This window comes from Heterocephalus glaber, unplaced genomic scaffold (assembly GCF_053883595.1).
Source record: "Heterocephalus glaber isolate CG9 unplaced genomic scaffold, H.glaber_assembly_v1.0 deba00001465, whole genome shotgun sequence".
Classification (NCBI taxonomy): Eukaryota; Metazoa; Chordata; class Mammalia; order Rodentia; family Bathyergidae; genus Heterocephalus; species Heterocephalus glaber.
This window is the reverse complement of record NW_028258312.1, coordinates 6,228,784-6,248,448: the sequence shown is the minus strand read 5'-3', so window position 1 is coordinate 6,248,448 and position 19,665 is coordinate 6,228,784. Positions and strand designations below refer to the sequence as shown.

The 19,665-nt window shown below is 42.5% G+C and overlaps 1 pseudogene; it reads right to left on the bottom strand.

The window, feature by feature from the left end:
* Positions 1 to 883: 883 nt before the first annotated feature.
* On the bottom strand, positions 884 to 3,947 carry LOC101726228 (ATP-dependent RNA helicase DDX19B pseudogene; annotated as a pseudogene).
* Positions 3,948 to 19,665: the final 15,718 nt, after the last annotated feature.

Sequence of the window (19,665 nt, the reverse complement as noted above, 5' to 3'; positions counted from 1 at the left end):
TCTTCATTTATACTTTGAGTCTCTCATATAAGAAAAAAAATCAAGGTGCAGAATTATGCCTATATTATGCCATCTTTTATTTAAATGTATATATATACATTCATTCTGCTGACATTTGTTTAGAGAAATATTGGAAAAAAATAGAGTGAGAAGGACAAATCACTGTATCCTTTCAATATTATTTTGACATGTGAACATATAATCTACAAGGTGTAGTTAAAATGCAGTGAATATTTAAATTAAAAATCACTTGTTACTGAAAAAGATATATCATCATTAACCTCCTTCAAAATACTACTTCACTTCAAACACACTTTTCCCATCATTCTTGCTACTTTCTGAAGCACATATGGAAGTCCTCTTCTGTGAGTATCTTTAGTTACACTCTTGTGGCTGTCTCAATGTCCTGAGTCAATTCAAAACAATTACCTTTCATGGCCATTTTTACTTTAGGGAAGAGTCAAATATAACATAGTGCCAGATCCAGTGAATGAAGTGGATGAGGATACACCATAATATTTTTATAAACCTGCTTTTCCACTGGAAGATACTCAGCAGAAGCATTCACCACGTTTTTTATCATACCTCCTAAAGACACTCATAAAAGAGGAATTCTTGAACTGCTTCAGAAAATGACCAGAATGATGGGATATGGGGATTCAAAGTCAGGGGGATTAACAGAAATTTTACTGTACTAAATTTTTAAAATTTAACTATTCATCATATATTTTGACCATCCTTTGCATTTCAAACTATATATTTATTTTTTACTTATTTATTTATTTGAGACAGGGTCTTGCTATGTAGTTTAAGCTGGCCTTGAATTCACTATGTAGTCCAGATTGGCCTCAAACTCATGGTGACCCTCTTGCCTCAGCCTCTCAAGTGCTGGGATTGCAGACATGCATGTGGTAACAAAGGGGTTAAAACCCTCAGCACCCAAACATCTTTTTTTTTTTTTCCCAAAAAGAAAATTTTGTGTATTCACGCCTAATCCTCCAGTTGTATAAACAATTAACCTACCATTCCCCATCATTTTCACAAATTTTGGTCAAGGCCAAACATAATTTAATGAGGTAGGTAGTTTCTTCTTCGAGCCTTCGTCTCAGTGGTAACTGTCAAGGCTGGGGCAGAGCAGAGCTGAATTCTGAGAAGGACCGTGACGAGGAAGGCACCAGTGACTGGGGAGCTTCTCAGTTGGCTACTTTCTCAACCTCATCCAAATCATCCGTGTCCTATCTTTCTATCTTCTTATTAAAATGCTCCTGGATCCTGTTGAGGATGTTCATGCTGTGCTTGCTGTCCACCATGTTCACGGCCAGGCCCCTCTTGCCAAAGCAGCCGATCACCCCATCCGGTGCAGGTAGGCCTCATTGTCCAGGTTCCCATCCTTGTCCACCGGGAGACAGACACTTGCTCAACATCAATACCTCAGGCGTACACGTTGGGGGTCACCAGAGCCTTCTCTTTGCCTTCTCGGAAGCACTCAATCACCGCAGCCCTCTTCTCCTCCATCATCTCGCCACTCAGCAGAGCCACCTAGTGGCCTTCTTTCGCGAGCTCTGCTGCCAGCCAATTGGCTGTTTTGCAGGTATGGCAGAAAATCATGGCTTGAGCAACGGTGATGGCCACATAGAGGTTTCACAAAGCCTGGAACTTCTCATCTCTATTGCAGCACAGGACGTAATAGTGCTTGATGGTGTCCAGTGTCTCCTCCTTGACTTCAGTTTGATGATATTGGGGTCTGGGACCACCTTCTGGGCAAACTTCCATATAGTCTTCAGAGGTGACAGAGAAAAGCAGCATCTCGCAGTTCCTGGGCAGCATCCTCTGGATTCGGATGCTCTGATCCTGGTGCCCTTAAGTAGCTATCATCATGTTGGCTTCATCCAGCACAAACACCTTGATCTCTTGATCTTCTTGGGGGTCAATGAACTTGAGCCAGGAGCACCAGTCCAGGACGGTCCCATGGGTGCCGATGACAATCTGCTCACTGATCTTCTGACCTCTTTCCAATTTATTGCCTCGAACAGCATAAGCTAACTTTGGTTCAGGGTAAAATTTACCCATCTGTTCAATCACTTTTCCTGTTTGAAGAGCAAGCTCAAATGTTGGGGAGAGCCACAGACACTGGGGGTATCTGTTTGCAGGTTCTACTTGGCTGAGCATGGCCAACACAAAGGCAGCTACCAGAATGAGACTGAGCAATTAAATTTTGTGAAGGTTCAACAAGCATCAAAGGTAATATGTTCTCTTATATTTTGGATGGACAGTTGAAACCCACGGCAGACTTTCTGGAGAAGCTGTGGTTTTAGGTGGAGTTCTTCAAAAGACTTCACTGAGTAGAGAGAGGAGCTGGGGTCCCACTGCAGGACTTCCACTTGGTTTGTGTTATGGACAAGGTTGCTTCTGATCACCTTGTGGAGTAAAGACTGGGCAGCTCTGTCCTCTTTCTCTTCATCTGTCTTCTCTTCATTAGCATTGGTCTTGACAACAGCATCATTGGCATCTGGTTTGATTTTCTCTTCCTTTAGATGGAAGTTGCTCAATGACTCAGCAGCTGCTTCCTGCTTGTCCACTGCCAGAGCCCACAAGTCAGTGGCCATGGTCTCAGGCGCATGCGGGACTCTGGTGTTGGTGGACTCCCTGCTGATGTGGTACGATCATGGGCTCTAGGTGGTTACAGCAAACCTCGGTCTGTTCCCACCAAGAGAGAACTCATTTACTGCCACACAGGGGTCAAACATCTTTGGTAACACACTTCTGCCCAGAACATACTGGACAGTCAGAGAGTATTGCACTAATGAGGACTGAAAATAGTACAAGACAAAAGTAAATACAAAAGAGAAAATATACAGACTGGGGATTTAGCTCTGTGGTGCCGCCACCTGCCTCACAAGTGCAAGGTCCCTGATACCAAAAGCAAAACAAACAAATAAAAAAAAGAGAACATACAGATTGCCTTATCTAAAGAATCTTTGTTTTCATTTTTTAAAATTTATTAGTACTTGTTTGCAGTAATAATGATTACATTTATTGTGCAGAATTGTACATGTACATAACATGGCTTAATTCTTTATTTTGTCCCCTTCCCCTCCAATCTCTCCCTGCTCCCTCCAATTCTTGTTCCTCTTCCCAGTTGCAGAGGCTTTATTTCCATTTTTTTCTTCAATTCTCTAAAGAGCCTTTTTTGAGGCCTAAGCCAGAGGCCTTGACCATTGGCAGCTGTGATGTTCCTGAAAGACTAACAGGGAACAGAATCCCCTGAAAAATAAATTTCTAAGATACCTACATTTGCCAGCTCAGACTCTTTCCCACGTCTTCACTCCCTTATAAGAACCCCAGTCTCTCACCCTAACTTCATAGTGCCTGTTAGAAACTCGCCTGCATCCCTCCTGGCAGTGTACTCAGTGATCTAAATATACTCACACCTTTCCTAAATTCCCTGTCTACTGGTAAATTCTGTTACCACACCTGTCACTAGCCCTCTATATGCCAGCTGGTATGGCAGAAAGGAATAAAAACTTAGAGAATCTAGATGACCAGCTCATTTCCCTGGCTCTCCATGATTGAAATCCATTCATTCTTATTTCTGTCTAGAAGAAAAGAGAAAAAGCAGACAGATTGAGCTCTTTGAAAGTTTGTCTGGAAACTGGAAACTCTGACCACAAAATCACAGAGTTCTTGCCCTGGGTCTAATAAGTTCACAACAGGATTTCTAGTGCTATTTCTCCAGTCACACCTTTATCCATCTGCCAGTCACTCTCACACATTCACCCATAGAGGACTGTGTTCGAATAATCCCAAAAAGCCATCTGTAGTGTGTCCCTGTGGCCTCCTCAGGGCAAGGATTTTCAGTCTGGCAGCTAGCTTCTCAGGCAAGGATCCTCCCAAAGATATGATGTGAAATGTTATGCTCAGAAATGCAGTTGAGCCAATGGGATAACATGATGCTGAGATGGAAGTCATCACTAGCTTGCCCAAGACTTTTCCTAAAAATCAGAAATCCAAAATTGATGATGTAGCCTATTTACCTGTATCTAGCAAAACATTTTCACATCCCCCCAAAGGCAAATGCCCAGTCCTGCAGCTAGCCCAGATTTGCCAGGAAATACTGAACATGAACAGGCCATTGAATTCAAGAACAGCCACAGTCTACATGGGGCATCTTTCTAGTTAGTTCTCACAGGTCTACTAGACGTCTGCTGCATGCATGGCAGTGAACTAAGTTAAAAAATTCATGAAATGGTAGAATAGCTGATGAGATGAAAGAGCACACATTTTTCTCAGGTAGATAGAATGCTTGTTGAAACAGATTACTCCTGGGAAGGGCTGAGGAAGGGCAAAGACATTGACCCCATAGCTAAAAATTAGAGCTATGAACAGCAGCCAAGAAAACCCAACTGATTACACTGCCTCTAAAGGAGAAACATCAAAGGAGAGATTAAATTAGAGCAGCAAATTTAAAATCGCGGATGGGCTATCTGTCTTTATCAGCTCACATCACTAATGAAATCTAAATCTCCGTGGAAAGCAATGAGAAAGATACAGAAATAGAAAGGATGTTAAGAGGAGGCTGGGTTTAGAAACGAATGTCCTGGGAGAGGCGAGATGTTTAAAATTAATCAGTGGGCCTAGCCGGAAAAATCTCCAATCTGCTTCCTTTTTCCTGGAGCTGAGCCCAACCTCTGGGAGAGACTGAGCCCATGTGGGGAAAAATTGGGGAAGAGAAATCATTGGTAGGAAAGAAGAGAATTTAAAATGCAAACAAAATACAGAGGGCTGTTCTGGAGATCATTTTACAGACATCATGGGATTGTCCCAGGTGCCATGGGACAGAGCAACTCAGTGAAGTGCTTCCTATGCACAACAGGCCTCTCATATCCTTCAGGGCTGCCATGTTTGGGTCCTCTCTTGCTGTCAGTCCACAGGTTGCCTGTAGAGGGCACACTATCCTGATGCAGGCCTCTGTGCTTTCAAGTCTCACTGCTCCTAGGGCCAACTCTGAACAAAAGGTCCCAGAAATGATCAGCAGCCTTTCATACCTTTCATTATCTTGAACCTTTCACACAAGCTAAGAGTGCCATTCTGATTCTTTTGATCTTGGTAATGTTTTCTACCAGGCAGTTCAGTTATCACTTATCTTTACTTCAAGTAAAAGTAAAAAATAGGGTGTGGTAAAAAGTGTATGAGCTTTAGCACACTGATCTGAGTTCAAATCTCAGCTCTACCATGCACTATGAAGCACTGAATAACACAGTAACTTAGAGGCTTGGATCCTCCATCTGTAAAATAAAGATAATAATTGTCCTGCTGATATGCAATGCATGTACAAATGCCTATGGGAGCAGTGTACACCCACAAAGGCTCCACAGATGTTTCTTTTCCACTTCAACTTTCTCCAGAGATGTTCACTTCAAAATCCTGTTGTAATGCATTTAACTCTGTTCAATGAACTGAGACCATCAATAGCAAATGAGATCTCTTTAGCCCTTCAAATGCTATCATACCTCAAAATTCATGGATGGCAAACTAGATTTAGACTCTGTACTTGGTGACTTTTAGGCAAAATCCTACTCGTGTTTGAATTGTATTCCAACTAGGTTGGACTACTCTAAAGTCTTACTGAGGACTTTACTCTAAAGGCCTACTGAGGCATCTGGCAAAGGGGCCTAAGGTCATTCCCTGCCTCTAGTCTCCTTACCTGTTTTCACTGTGTGATCATTACAGGAGCAGGGTACTGAACTCAAGGGCAACCACAGTCTACACAGGCAGCTATCCAGTCAGGGCTCATAGGTCTACCAGATGTCTGCTGCATGCATGGCAGTGCACAAAATTAAGAAATTCATAGGTCTCTGTACGGCTCCTTTGAGGAAGGCTGCAAATTGTCTTTCAGTGTCTGTTATGGGCTAACTTGTACCCCTGCAAGATTCATATGTAAAATATCTCCCAGTATCTCAAAATGAGAATATGTTGGAGATAATATCTCTATAGGGGCAGTAAGTTCAAATGAGGTCACTAAGTTGAGCCTTAACCCAATATAACTAGTGACTTTGGAATGAAAGAAAATGCAGACAAAGACTTACACAGAGGGAAGAGAGACCTCATAAGGAAGCAACACTTTGACACCTTGATCTTGGACTTCTAGCCTCCATAACTATGAGGAAATAAGTTCTGTTGCTTAAGGCTCCCAGACTGTAGTATTTGTTATGGTGGCCATAACAGACTAACACCATGGCTGGGAGATGGCTACAAGTGGAGCAAACTTCTTAAACAAAGAGATGGAGTCCACTCACTGAAAATGGCTGCACTGTTCTTTAATCCTAGATACCTCCCCATCCCATGCTTAAGGAGTTGTATACAGAGAAATGCATTTCTACCTCATGTAAGCCACCACATTGGGATTTCTTGATTATGGCAGCTTAGCCTGCATTTGGGCTAATATTGTCACTCTTCCAATAGAGGAACTAAGTGCTGTGTTCTAAGTGGGGCTTTCAGATCTGCTGGAGGCCCAGGATCCTAGAGAAGTCTTAGTGGTCCCCTGAATTCACTTCCCACCTGAGGTAGGTACAGAAACCTTCTCAAGAGTGTGGCCCACACATGCCCATCTGGCCTTGGCTGAAAATCTTTCTCAACATAAATCTCTCATCACTCAAGAGGCTGCTTTTACATAAGCATGGCCACGACTGGGTAAGGGACATTAGTCAGACAGTCCTTGTGTGATAGGCCACAATTGACTCTGTCCTTGAGGTTTAATCCCAGCCTCTGGAGAGTAAGATGAGATTTGTCAGCCCTTCAACCACTAGTTGACTGGATTGCCAGAGAAGTGCCCAAGTGTTCTGTGTCTTTAGTGTCAAAATAACTTTATTCACAGCACCTCTAGGCTAAAAGAAGTGCCAGGTGGTTCCACATATTTAGTACTTATTCACACTCAACTTAGTATTTATATTCTAATAACTTAGTGTCTGTTTGAAATAACATACATAAATTGAAAGGAAAAACACTATTTCGATTTCGTTCTTAAATAATCACTGTCACTTATTTATAAGGTGTGTACCTGGTAGGTACTGCACAACTTCTCAAGCCTTAGAATTACAGTGGACCTAACTACCCTGATTTCCTATTGCACAGTGATTACTATGCAGTTGTTTTTAATAGAGCAACCACTGGAAATCAGCCTCACAAATACATGTGATCAAATAGAATGTAGCATAATCTAACATTGAATCTATAAGTTACATGGAAATAGTAACTCACATAACATGCAACAGATGATTTGGGATGTCTAAGAATCCTTTGGGGGTGTCTATGAATTTCTGTGGCAGCATGGAGTGGCTCAGGGTACAATTTGGTAACCACAGACCTAGTCACAAGTATCTGCTTACTGGAAGTTTATCTGGGTTCACATCTGTCATCATTTTCCACATCTTTAAAACTGGTAAAATTATGGACCTACTTCATGTGGATCTTAGGAAAACTAAATGAGATGATCTGTTTAACCTGTCTAGCTCAGGACTTGACAAAGACACAGCCTCTGTATTAGTATTTTACTATTGCCTAACAAATGCTCACTAAGAGGCTTTAAACAATACATTATCTCACAGCTTCTATCAGAGACTTGGCTTAGCTGGGACCTTGGCTCCATAGGCCTTCTAGGCTCAATTCAGGTGTCAGCCAGGCCTGCAGTGTCACAGAAGCTCAAAACACAGCCTGGGTGGCAAAATTCATTTCATTGCAGTTGTGGCACTGAGGTCCTGTTTTATGGCTGGCTGGTGGCTAGATGTCATCCCCAGTTTCCTGTCACAGGAGAGTACCTTGCCTCTTCCTGGCCAATGCAAGGGCAGAGTCTCATACAATGACATAAAATCATGGGAGCAGCATTTACCATAGGAAATAATCTAATGGATGGAATGATACCCTGTCATCTTGCCATATTCAAGTCACAGCTTCCACCCACATGATCATAGAAAGGGTTGTTAAAACAGCGACTTTCACTTGTGGTCATCTTTTGTTGTATTGGGCACAGCCTTGAGAACAATGTCATGCCCCCTTCAAAACTTCTTCCAGGCTCACTGTGCCTAGGTATGCCCACTGTATCTTATGTGGCATAGCTCAGATTTCTAGAAATACCCTCTGTGCTAACTTCAGAAGCCATTTGCTCTAGGAAGAAATTGGGGGAGGGGGAACAATGCTAGCTTTGCTGTGTAGGGATGGATCCCATGAAGAGTGATGTGTGACATGCTGGAGGCACTTTCTATATCTATTGAATTTTTCTTCCAATCAGTTATTCAGCAAAGTTTTCTTGAAAAACTTCTAACATTAAGGTCTCACTTGACACTAAATGGGGACAAGGAGTAAAGAAAATCTTCCTTGTGGTACAAAGCTCCCCAACCACCCACATCGGGCACAGATGCCATCACTTGGATCCTTTCAAGGACAGTAGTCCATTCCCCACCCTTATATCTCCTTCTAGGCCAGAGAATGGCCACTGTCTGGAAAATGCTGTGATCATTCAATTAATATGAATGTGGTCAAAAGCAACTGGCCCTGGGGCAAAAGATGGGAGTGGTAGAGGCAGATAACAGGGCAAAGAGTGTGTGACTGGAAGTTAAGAGGATGAGTCTTGGAGTCTCGACTCCAAGAAGCATGAGTCTTTGGTCTCTCTCCATTTGCATGTTCCTGCAGTTCTCTGAAGCTCAATTTCTTCATCTTTGTGAAGATGGGGGTGGTCTGACCCAGTGGATATTAAACTTTCCATCTCTAGAAACTCATTTTTATTACTCCCAACACACAACGCACATACATCTTGAAAGATTGTATCTACCCAAATCAATTACATGTTATTTAAAAAAAAAAAAGCCATTTGGTTTTCCTGTGAAATCAGGAGTATTATACGTGAGTTGATATCATTCCAGGGAATGTAAATGCTAATGTTTTTTGGCTGGCCCAGACAGCCAGGCGGTATGCAACTGAAAGCAGAACATTTAGAAACTGAAAAAAGCTCATGCCACCCAGTACTATTGCTGTGACCTTCTGGGAAAACTCAGTAATTTCCCAAAATGGTCTGTGAGCTACTAGGTAATCCTAGAGACAATTTAGGTGGTATATCATTGTTATGGGTATGTACTTATTTTAATATGTAGTTATAAAAATTATATCTAGCCCTTCAAACCAGTGAGATAACTTATATAGAAAATAAACGAAATGAAATGTTTTTACAGAGGAAATAAACAACAGGCCAGGTGATTTGTGACTATGGCAACAGTGTAGAAGCCATATGCAAATGACTGGCATTTGGGAAACTCTGGCCTCCACAACCCCTCCTCCTCACATTCTGTGCTTGAAAGCATTTCCTCCAGGAGTCAACCCCACACACACCGCCCCAATTCCTCTTGGCTTCTGCAATGAACAGGGCTCTACACACCAGGAAAAGGGAGCCAAACTGGTGAACCAGTTTCTTCCCTTCTTTTCTTGAATTTCTGATAAATTATTTCACAAGAGCCTAAGTTTTCTCATCCTTATAATTTACTGTCAAGTATCAGACTGCAAATTAACACATGAAAAATAACAGGGACATTTTGTTTTGAGATTTAAAAAACAATGATACTGTTCTCACTAGCCATCAGACACAAGGCCATTTGACTCAGAACTCGCTGTCTGTTGCCTTGTAATTACTGACCCTCCTCTGGGTAAAGCGTTACCCTCTTTTTCTTCTTTCATTTCCCAGAATTTTTCCTGGCAAGAAGTTGATGATGAAAAATGCAAAATAAACCTGGAGCCTTGACACTGGAGATTAGAGGGCGGCAAATGAGATCTCTCTGTCTAGCGCACACCCATGGGTCTCCTTGCCACCCCAGCACTGTCCTCAGGCTCCAAACACAATCAGATTGAACTCCCTTGATTTATCTGCACCTCCTGTATTCTTCCAAAGCATACTTTTTAAGGGATGAAATTGATATTTTTATATCTCTTAGAGATGGAATGTTTTCTCCCTATCTATAATAGTTTGGAAATAGTTTTTGAACAACTCAGATGATGAGGTGAAAAATAAATCTTTCTTTTAGCCTTGGAATTCCTCCAAGAGACTAGAAATGAATGAGGGCCTCACAGCAAGGCTCAGCAACACCACCACAATTTTCTATGTCTAGAGGATCAGCCCACTCTGTTATTATATTTACCTCTCCTTGATGCAAGCAGCAATGGCAGAAGGGATGCTCAAGTCTGGTCATCTTAAACTTAGTCTCAGTACAGAGGTGAGGGAGATTTGCATTACACAAAATCAAATACACTAACAAGGGCTTGTAAGATGGTGGAAACTGACAGGCTTACTTATCACAAAGCAAAGCATGCTTCCGGTTTGAGGAAAACAAAGTATAGCAGGAAAGCCATCTAATTTAGTTCTCAGAAAGATGTTGAACATTATCTTCTTCTGGTAGTGAATGTCATGCTGGAAAAATCTCCCACCCTCTTTTCTCCTCTTACTTCAGCCCTTCTGACAATGAAATGGATATTCTGCATAATTAACCTGGAACAATAAGATGGTCACCAGCACACCAGGAAGTATGTTCACCAGCTCCAAATCACAGGACTCCTGCTGGACTTTGCCTTTCCTACTGTCTCATTCAGTCTTTTCATTGCCAAAGATTAATTTTGTGGTGCAGGGCTTACATGAATGGGATTTACTCAAGTTATAGGCAATGCACCGGATGAAGAAGGGTGGCTTTCCAGAAATTTTCATGTAAAATGACAGCCAGGAAGGTCATTAGAGCTGAACTATATGGAAAGGCCTCAGCAATATAATTCAAAATGTAGCATTGCTGAAATACAGGAATATTTCACCGTGAACTGCTTCTCTTTCCATCTCTAGTCTGCCCAAGGGAAGTCATCTTGGGCTACTTCATCCATTATTGATTATAAAAGGAGTGGGCTGCTCACAGGACTTGGTGAATGACTGCTGGTTGGGAGAAGGAACAAAGCAAATAAAGAGACTGGCCTGGCACGAGAGGCCAGAAGTGGGTCATAGCCCGTGATGGCACCCTTCTAAACTTCAGGGTCTCGTCTGCGCGTGCCAGAGGTCTAGGCTGTATCTCCTTGTTTAAATTGTGTCCCTGGAGGATTTAGGCATATCTGGGGATAACTGAAGGACTCAGCCCTATAGGGGTCTAAATGATTAAGGAACCACGAGTCAGTACAGGAGGATGCAGTGGCTGCCAGTACCTCAAGTCTGTCAGTGAAATGGTCCCTGATGATCCCAGGCTACCCAGAGGGGCAATCTAGGTTCCTACATCTCTTTTGAAGATACCAAACTCATGGCAGTATGGAAGACAGATTGGAATAAGTTCATCTACTAAACCCTGGAACCTCCTCTGATCCCCTTTTCTGGGCACCCAGTTAGCTCTAGGCTCTTGGAATGGCTGAGAGTTCATCAATTACTGTTTTTTTAAACTAACAACTGTAAGTTGTTCCTGTTTGACAGGAACCAAGTACTACACTAGGTTCTGAGGATAGATACAAATGAGGCAAAAATCTTCATCATTAAAAAATTATAATATGAGGGTGACAAAAATGAACCAACAATGATTATCAACTGTGAGAAACGTTACAGTAGGGAAAGACAAAGAACTTGGAATCTCACTGAGGGACTACTGACTTAGTCACTGTCTTGTTGCTGGGATACAATACCTGATACCTGCAACTTAAAGGAGAGGTTTATTTTGACTCATAGTTTCAGTACATGGTTGGCTAGTTCCAAGGCAGAAACTGGCATGATGAGGGGCACAGTGGAGGAAAACTGCTCAGATCATGGCAGCCAGAAAGCAGAGCGCAAAGGGTTGAGCCCAGAAAGGAGAAACACCTTTTCAGCTCACGGCCCCAGTGAACTACCTATTCCCCCTTCCCCCACCCCAGCATATTCAGCTACAGATTCATCAGTGGGTTAATGCACTGATGAGTATCATGCTCCCATGATCCTATCATCTTTTAAAAGCCCCATCTCCAAACACATGAGGCTTTGGGGAGACATTCTAGATCTAAACCATGACAACCACTAAACCAAGTCATAGGAAGAATTCCTGTCCCAATGACAATGACCTGGGATTTGAAGGACTGGTGGGAGGTAGTAAGAGTAAAATGGGAGAGCAGCAAAGGAAACGAATTATGTGTCCAGGGACACATAAGCCTGACATGTGGTAGGTGGAAGGCGGTCCAAAGATCTGGGATGAGGGCCTGTGTGAAGAGGAGACAATGAGACCACGGGCAAATGCATGAGGGACAAAGGGCATGGATGGATGTGAAGTTCATATATGTTAAGTTTGGCTTCTCTAGAGAAACAGAGCTAAAAGGAGACTGCGTGTGTGTACATATACTAGGAGATGCAGGAGATGATCTAGCTATGGATGTAGGCATATAGCTCTCTTTGAGAGAGATGGCAAAAGATTAACATCCACCCAGAGACAGTCAAGCATAGCAGAAGAATTCGTCCTTGCTTTGCCTTTTCATTTATTCTGTTCAGCCCTGCAGTGGATTCAGTGATGCCCATTTATTCTGGGGAGGGCAGTTCACTTTACTCAGTCTGCTGATGCAAATGCTAACCTCATCCCAAAACTCTCACAGACACTCAGAAATGTGTGTGCTCAATCGTCTTCCCATCGCAAGGCTCACTTGAGTTGATATATAAAATTAACCATCACATCACCCAAATAATTTGAGAGATGACTCCAAGTTTCTTGGAATAAACAAAGGAAGGAAGAAAACGTAGAGAGGCCATTGTTGCATATGGCAGGGGAGAGGCAGACAGAGCGTGGTCAAAGGAGGCAGTTGCAAGGGGCCGAGCTGGGGGCCTCCAGCTGTGCTAGGAGTTGAGAGGATTGATACTGATCCTGAATCTCCTTCAGGACCTTTTGAAAGAAAGTTAGGGGCCAAGGCTAGACTAAATTTGCTACAGTTTTAAAGATTTGTGTGTGTCTCTCTCTTCGTAAGTACCAGTCTTTAGCTTTCTTTTTCTTATAATGTCTTGTTCTTGTTTTTTTTTTAATCAGATAATGTTGGCTTTAATGAGTTAGGAAGTATTCAATCCTCTTTTATATTCTAGAAGAGCTTCTTCACAATTGGCATTATTTCCTCTTTGATGTTTGTTAAATCTTTCCATTGAAGCCATGTGGACCTAAAATTTTTCTTTGTGGGAAACTTTTAAATTACAGATTCAATTTCCTTAATACTTATAGAGCTTTGGATTCAATAGAATTTCAGTCAAAATCCCAACAGGATATTTTTGATAGTCACACAAGGTGAAGATAAAATTTTTATGTGAAAACAAAGGACCTACAATAGCCAGAATAATTTTGAGCAAAAAGAAAGAGCATTCTCACCATGTGGTTTCATGTCCTGTTATAAAGCTATAGTAATCAAGAGTACAATATGTGATGTATGTACAAAGTTCAATGGTACAGAATAGAGTCCAGAAATAGGCCCACTCATATATGGCCATTGATTTTTCAATGATGATGCTATGGTCATTTGTTGTTGAACGAGTAGCCTACCCAATAAATGATGCTGACAAGAACTAGACATTAATTTACAAATAAACAACACCCCTAAAAACCTTGACTCTTATCTCACACCATTTCCAAAAGTCAACTTGAAATGGATCATAGATATAAATGTAAAGTTTTAAACCACAAAAATTCTCGTAGAAAACAAGAGATTGGGAACATTATATGAATGAATATCCCATAAATGACTTAATCTAGAATACCCAAAGTACCTTATAATTTGAGAACAGAATATATAATACAATAAATAAAGGATTTAGAGAGACATTTCACCCATGATGGGATGTGTGAAAAGATGCTCAGCTTCACTAGCCATTAGGGAAATGAGGTAAGCTACGTGCCTATATAATTGGTTAAAAAAATCCAAAAATACAACATAAAACTGCTAAGAATATGTAATAAAAGTAACAAACATTGTTTGTAAAAATAAAAATAGTACATCATATTGAAAAACATTTTTTATAATATTAAACATACACTTCACATAATGCCCACAAATTTAACTCCAACATATTTGCCTAAGAAAAATGAAAATATATTCCCACAATTCTTCTACTCAAATGTCATGTGTTTGTATTCACTACAGACTTAATCTGGAAACAACTGTCTACCCAAAGATGATGGATGAACTGTAATACATTGGCACACTGGAATACTACTCAGTGTTAAAAAGTAATAAGACGTTAATATATATGAAGCATGAGTGAATTTGAAAAGCATTATGAAAAGTGAACCAAGCAAAACAGAAATCTAAGCATTATGTTCCACTTACATGACATTCAGGAAAAGGCAAAACTACAGGATTTGAGAAGGGAGAAAGGGACAAAGTAATGTGAGGGAAATTTTGAAGTAACAGAAATATTCTATTTCTTTTTGTGGTGATGGTTGCACAACTGCATATATTTGTCAAAATTCATCAAACCGTACGTCTAAGCAGGAAGAGTTTTATTGTATACACATCGTACCTCAGTATCTCCGATATGAAAATACTGCTGAAAAAATAAGGAACGCCTGAATAGAAACATGATATCCACGGATTGGAATTCAATATGGAGACAATGGCAGTGTAAGTACTGGCTGCATTCTCAGTTTGGAAGGAAGGCAAGAGAGGGTTTTAAGCAGGGGTGTAATATCTGTTTCCCGTATTTCACAGCTTCTGTGTGGAGAGCTGTCATTCAGTTTTGGGTAAAGAGGAAGAGAGGAGCTCTCTCCAAAAGCTTCTGCAGGCGAGCCTTTGTGGTGACTTGGCTTAGGAGGGAAACCACGAACCAGGAGAGAAGTGGCTGGGTCTGGGGTGGGCTCTGAAGATGCCACAGACACCACTCACCACCACGTTGGTCTCCAGAAGAGGCTGCAGCTCTTTCCTTTCTATGTGTTCAAGATCCTTGCGGTCCGGGCCTTGCCCCTCCTTTCTCTCCCCAGTTGTGCTTACTCAGTGAGACGCAGTGTGCGCAGGGGGCTACTTGGAGGCTCACACGGACCCCCAGACCAGGGCTCTTTTGCTCATAATTCTTTCCTTGATTTTTAAAATAACAGTTATCATCTCAACCTTCATTCAAAGAGTTAAACCTGTTCAGAGGTCAGATGCTCCTCTTGCCAGAATCTCATATGTGGATTTAAAACTTTATTCCAAAAAAATGTTTTTGGAGAAGTCCAGTAGAGAACAGAGCCATTGTTCTGATCCCAGAGACACCTTCTCCTGCAGGTCCCTGCTCCTGACTCCATGCTGGATAAGAGGAGCTCCAACCTCCTTTTCCTGCAGCAGTATCAAGAAGGTGCAAAAGCACTACCTACATAAGCAACATCCCATGTTCAGCAGCCTGCTCCCAGCAAAGCCTGGCAGGGGTGCTACCGAGGCCCTGGAGGGGAGTGATAGGCAGGAGGCTGGAGGCTGGAGCTGGAGGAGGCTGATGCAACACTTGCATCACTCAAGCCTTGGCCTTCAGCCATAGGCTTCCTTTAAAAACTACATTCCCTTAGATGTGGTGCTCTAAAGCATACCTGTCAGGTATCACATAGACCCCACTCCTAACTTATTTGATTTCTGCCTCTGCTCTGGGGTCAGATGCAGCAGGGTTCTGCATCCTACAAAGTCCTTGCTCTCAGATCAGTTCTCTTGGTGGCCCATGAGAGCAGGAGGTGGATACGGGTGAGTCCAGCAGCCAGGTGACAGCACTAGAAATGCCCAAGCTTTGGAGACTTTAGTCCTGGTGCAGCCTCAACTGACTGGGTGACCTGTGTGTTCCTGCACCTGAAAGCAGCAGCTCCCACCTGCTGTTGGTTCTCCCTCTGCACGAACACACAGGTGAGGTCTAGGCCATCACCACGTCACAGGACATGGCCTGTAATGATCTCGCTTATTTTTTTGTGCACTTGTTAATGGTCTGTCTCTACAACTGGAATGCAAAATCCATACTTGCCTTATTTACTATTTTCTTCCAAAATAGTGCTATGACAGAATTTGAAGCTGTTTGCTCCCCTGGGATATCCAGTTGCTAATGTACACATACTTCTCCCAGTTATCCAAGCAAACACCCATGTAGGTACTGCTGTAAAGGAAGTTTGCAGATGTAACAGAGATCTCAAATGATCTGGCCATGACAGGGGCCAACCTAACCATAAGAGGTTTTGAAGCAGAGTTTTCTCCAGCTGGTTGCAGATAAGGAAGCAGAGATGCCAAGCTTGGAGGTGGACTCATGGCAAGTAATAGGAGCAGCCTCTAGGTTCAGAGCAAGGCTGATAGCCAGAGAGAACACGAGCCCTTTGTCCTACAACCACAGGAACTGTGTTGGTGCCACAGAGAGTGAATTTAGAAGCATTTGTTTCCCCAGAGCCTCCAGGCAATGACTCATCTCAGCCACTCAACACCTTGATTTCAGTCTGCAACACCCTGAGCACAAAACCCAGCCATTGCATGGTGGACATTAGACCAACCAAACCGTAACCTAGTTAATAAGTGTTGTTTTAAGCTGTCTAGCAATAGAAAATTAATACAAATGGTCCTTACATGTCTGGGATTTACATGGGGCTCATTATATATCTATGGAACTAGTGCAGGAATTATCGAATGACTTGTCATGATTTTCTGCACCTTATTTGGTATATTTATCTGGGGACAACAACTCCAGTGACAATGTTAGGATTAAATAATACATGGCAGCACATATTAAATTTACTCCACAGAGTTTATTTCAAGCCTGCTGGCAGAAACAATGTAGCCAACTTTGGAGGGTGGGAGTGGTTATGGAAAAATGCCAAGAGAACAGAGCCTTTGAGGGGAGATGGGCAACTCTGGGCCTCAGATGCTCAATGTTGGCATTCACTGAGTCACATTTCATCTGGCTGTGCCAGAACATGGTACAATGTTCCCTCTTCCCATCAGAAAAGGGACCTGCAGGTCCAGTTATCTCCATACCAAGCCTTTCTGTTCCTCTAAGTCCACTCTGCAGGACCCTGGCTTGTCCCTGAGCCAGGTCTTACAGCTGCTTTTGGGGCAAGGGCCCTCATGTTCTCAAATGTGTCTACTTTTTGTGGATTTCTGTTATGGTGGATCTTAAGGTAGGATATAATTTAGGGCCTCGTAGGCATCTGTATTCTAACCACTTTTTTTTTTTTTTTACCCCTATTCACCACTGGTGCTCAGAGTTAGGAAGCCCTACATTTGCTCTTCACACTTTTTGTTTTGGTTTTGGTTTTTATTTCTTGATTGCCTCCAGGGTCCAAACTTTTGAGTCTTACAAATTTTATTTTTTCCTCCATGTTTCTGCCCTAATAAACTTTCTCTGAGGCAAAGACTCTCAAGGGGTCCAGGTCTTGTCTGAATGGGGGAAGGGAAAGATATGACAGGAAATGCATGAACAACGGGGAAGCATTCAGCAATATTTTAAAGATATTTATCCCACAGCAATATCTAACCAACATGGCACAATGCCTGGCATCTGCAGAGTTCTGATTCTCACTAGTCCCTTTCCCATCTGATGTTTTTCCAGATCTAACATTATCTTCTGAAACTGCTTCCCACCCGTAGGCTCCCATTCCAACTCACTGTCCTCCCTCCCTCATTTCCCCCTGCCCCTGCCCCGAAGCTCCCACATGGGCTCTTACATAAGACCATGGGTCAGCTAGGGAATTATTCTCTCTATGGGGCCCCACTACTACCACCATCTTTTTGTACATAACTATCAATCTCATGCAATTACCACTATATTCTGTTCTTAAGTATCTATGTGGGTTTCCTGAATAAATCTGAAAAAAGCCCTGAATTAAAAATACCACTTTCAAGAGGAATCAAACCCATTTGCCTTTGTTGAATGTATTAGCTTGTTCATGTCACTTGGCTTCTTTCACAATGAATGACCCCAGTAACAATCCTATTGTTTGATGGAGAACAAAACGCAGGCCAGTTCTTGCTGTCTTGCCCAGTGGGGAGCCATGGGCTGTTCTAGCTAGATACTACTTCCTGAAAACTTCACTTGTGAATCCAGTCTTTCCCCTTTAGAATTCCTCATCAGTTCTGAAATTGTAGCACAGGTTCAAAGTTTGAAAGACTAAATTACTTTCTTTGAGAACTATTATTCAATGATTGCTCTGTATTAGCAAGTCTTCCACCTAGAACTTCAAGAGTAGTATGGTTGCCCAACTTATAAAATAACCAGGTATCCAAGAAGAAGCATTTAGCCAGGGAGAAGTTAGTTGGGGGTAGCATAAATAATAGGTCTGAACACTTACCTTTATAGGAGAAAGCGTATGATGGCACCATGAAACACTGATGTAGTAAATTAGAAATAGGAGAGCTGTGCTTTGTAAAAAGCTTCACAACTTTCCACATTTCATGCCATTTGTGATTTCCCTGACATTAGCACAGCCTTGGTGCTCTAGAAAGAAAGCTGAGCAGGGGGCTGGGAGTCTGCTCTTTGCTTTGCCAATGAAAGTTACAGGGACTGAGATCCAGATCCTGATCCCAACCCTGCTGTAATGCTGTACCTGTTCCTCTCCATGATGTTTCATGGGACAGAAGGTGGTGGTTGCTGAGCCAGGCCTCTGTCTACGGCGTCAGAATCTTTTGAGATTTTTTTTCAGGCCTCCTTATACTCCCCAGAGGACACCAGTTAGCTAACAATTTAGGCCCTTTCCTAAGCCAAAGTGTGAAGGCCAGGATCGACTGGATGGACTCCTCTGCCTGCCTGCTCTCAGGGAAGCCCTTGAGGGTGACTCCTGTCACCTACCACAGGGCTCACCCTGGCCATGCATTGTAAGTAAGCAGGAGTAAGCAGGGTAAGGAAGCCAGGATTCTTTCCAACCACGAGGAAGGTACATTTGGATCTGGCTGTTATGCTTTGGTTTTGAAAAATGCCCAACCTGTCAGCTGACTGACCTGTTCCAGGAACACAATGGGGTCTAAAATAAATGTGCTCAAAGACTGCTGAGGCTACGGAGGGAGATGAGGCCCAGCAGACCAAAGTGCATTTGTAAAATTCCTCTCTGCTCTCCCAGCAATGTAGGCCTGAGCATCCAGCTGCTATCACAAAAGTCTCATCAGAGGCCTCCTTTTTACAGGACTAATTGATATTTTTCTGACATTACCATATAATGGCGCCTTACCTACACATAGCACAATTAATTCAAGTCTAGCATTTTGGGTAAGATTTCTCCTCTAACAATACAGGGCCAATATTTACAATGCCTCACTTACTGTGCCCGCAGATGGGTCTTGCCCATACCCATTGTATTCTGGTGGAGAGCACTGTCCGGGAGTCTTCTGAATTGTTGAGCTGCCTTAATGTGGATTTATTACACAAAGTGACCTAAGAATGTTCATGAGAAACCATTTATCTCTTGTGCCTTCAGAAAATAATATAATCTGTGCCCATAAAAGCATCAGGATATATGTGTGGCTGCAAAATGCCATCTCACTCAAGCAGCCTGCAATCAGTAGCCTTTTCCCTACCAAAGTCAAGTAATTTGGCCAGAAAAGGCAGACTCATTTGCATTACTTCACAGGAGCCTGAAGCTCGGCAAGCCAGGCTGAGAGATGAAGGGCCTGGAAGCAGAGCTGGAAATGGGAGTTAGGTCCACAGGGGCAACATTCCACTGATCACAGCAGACATTTTGACTA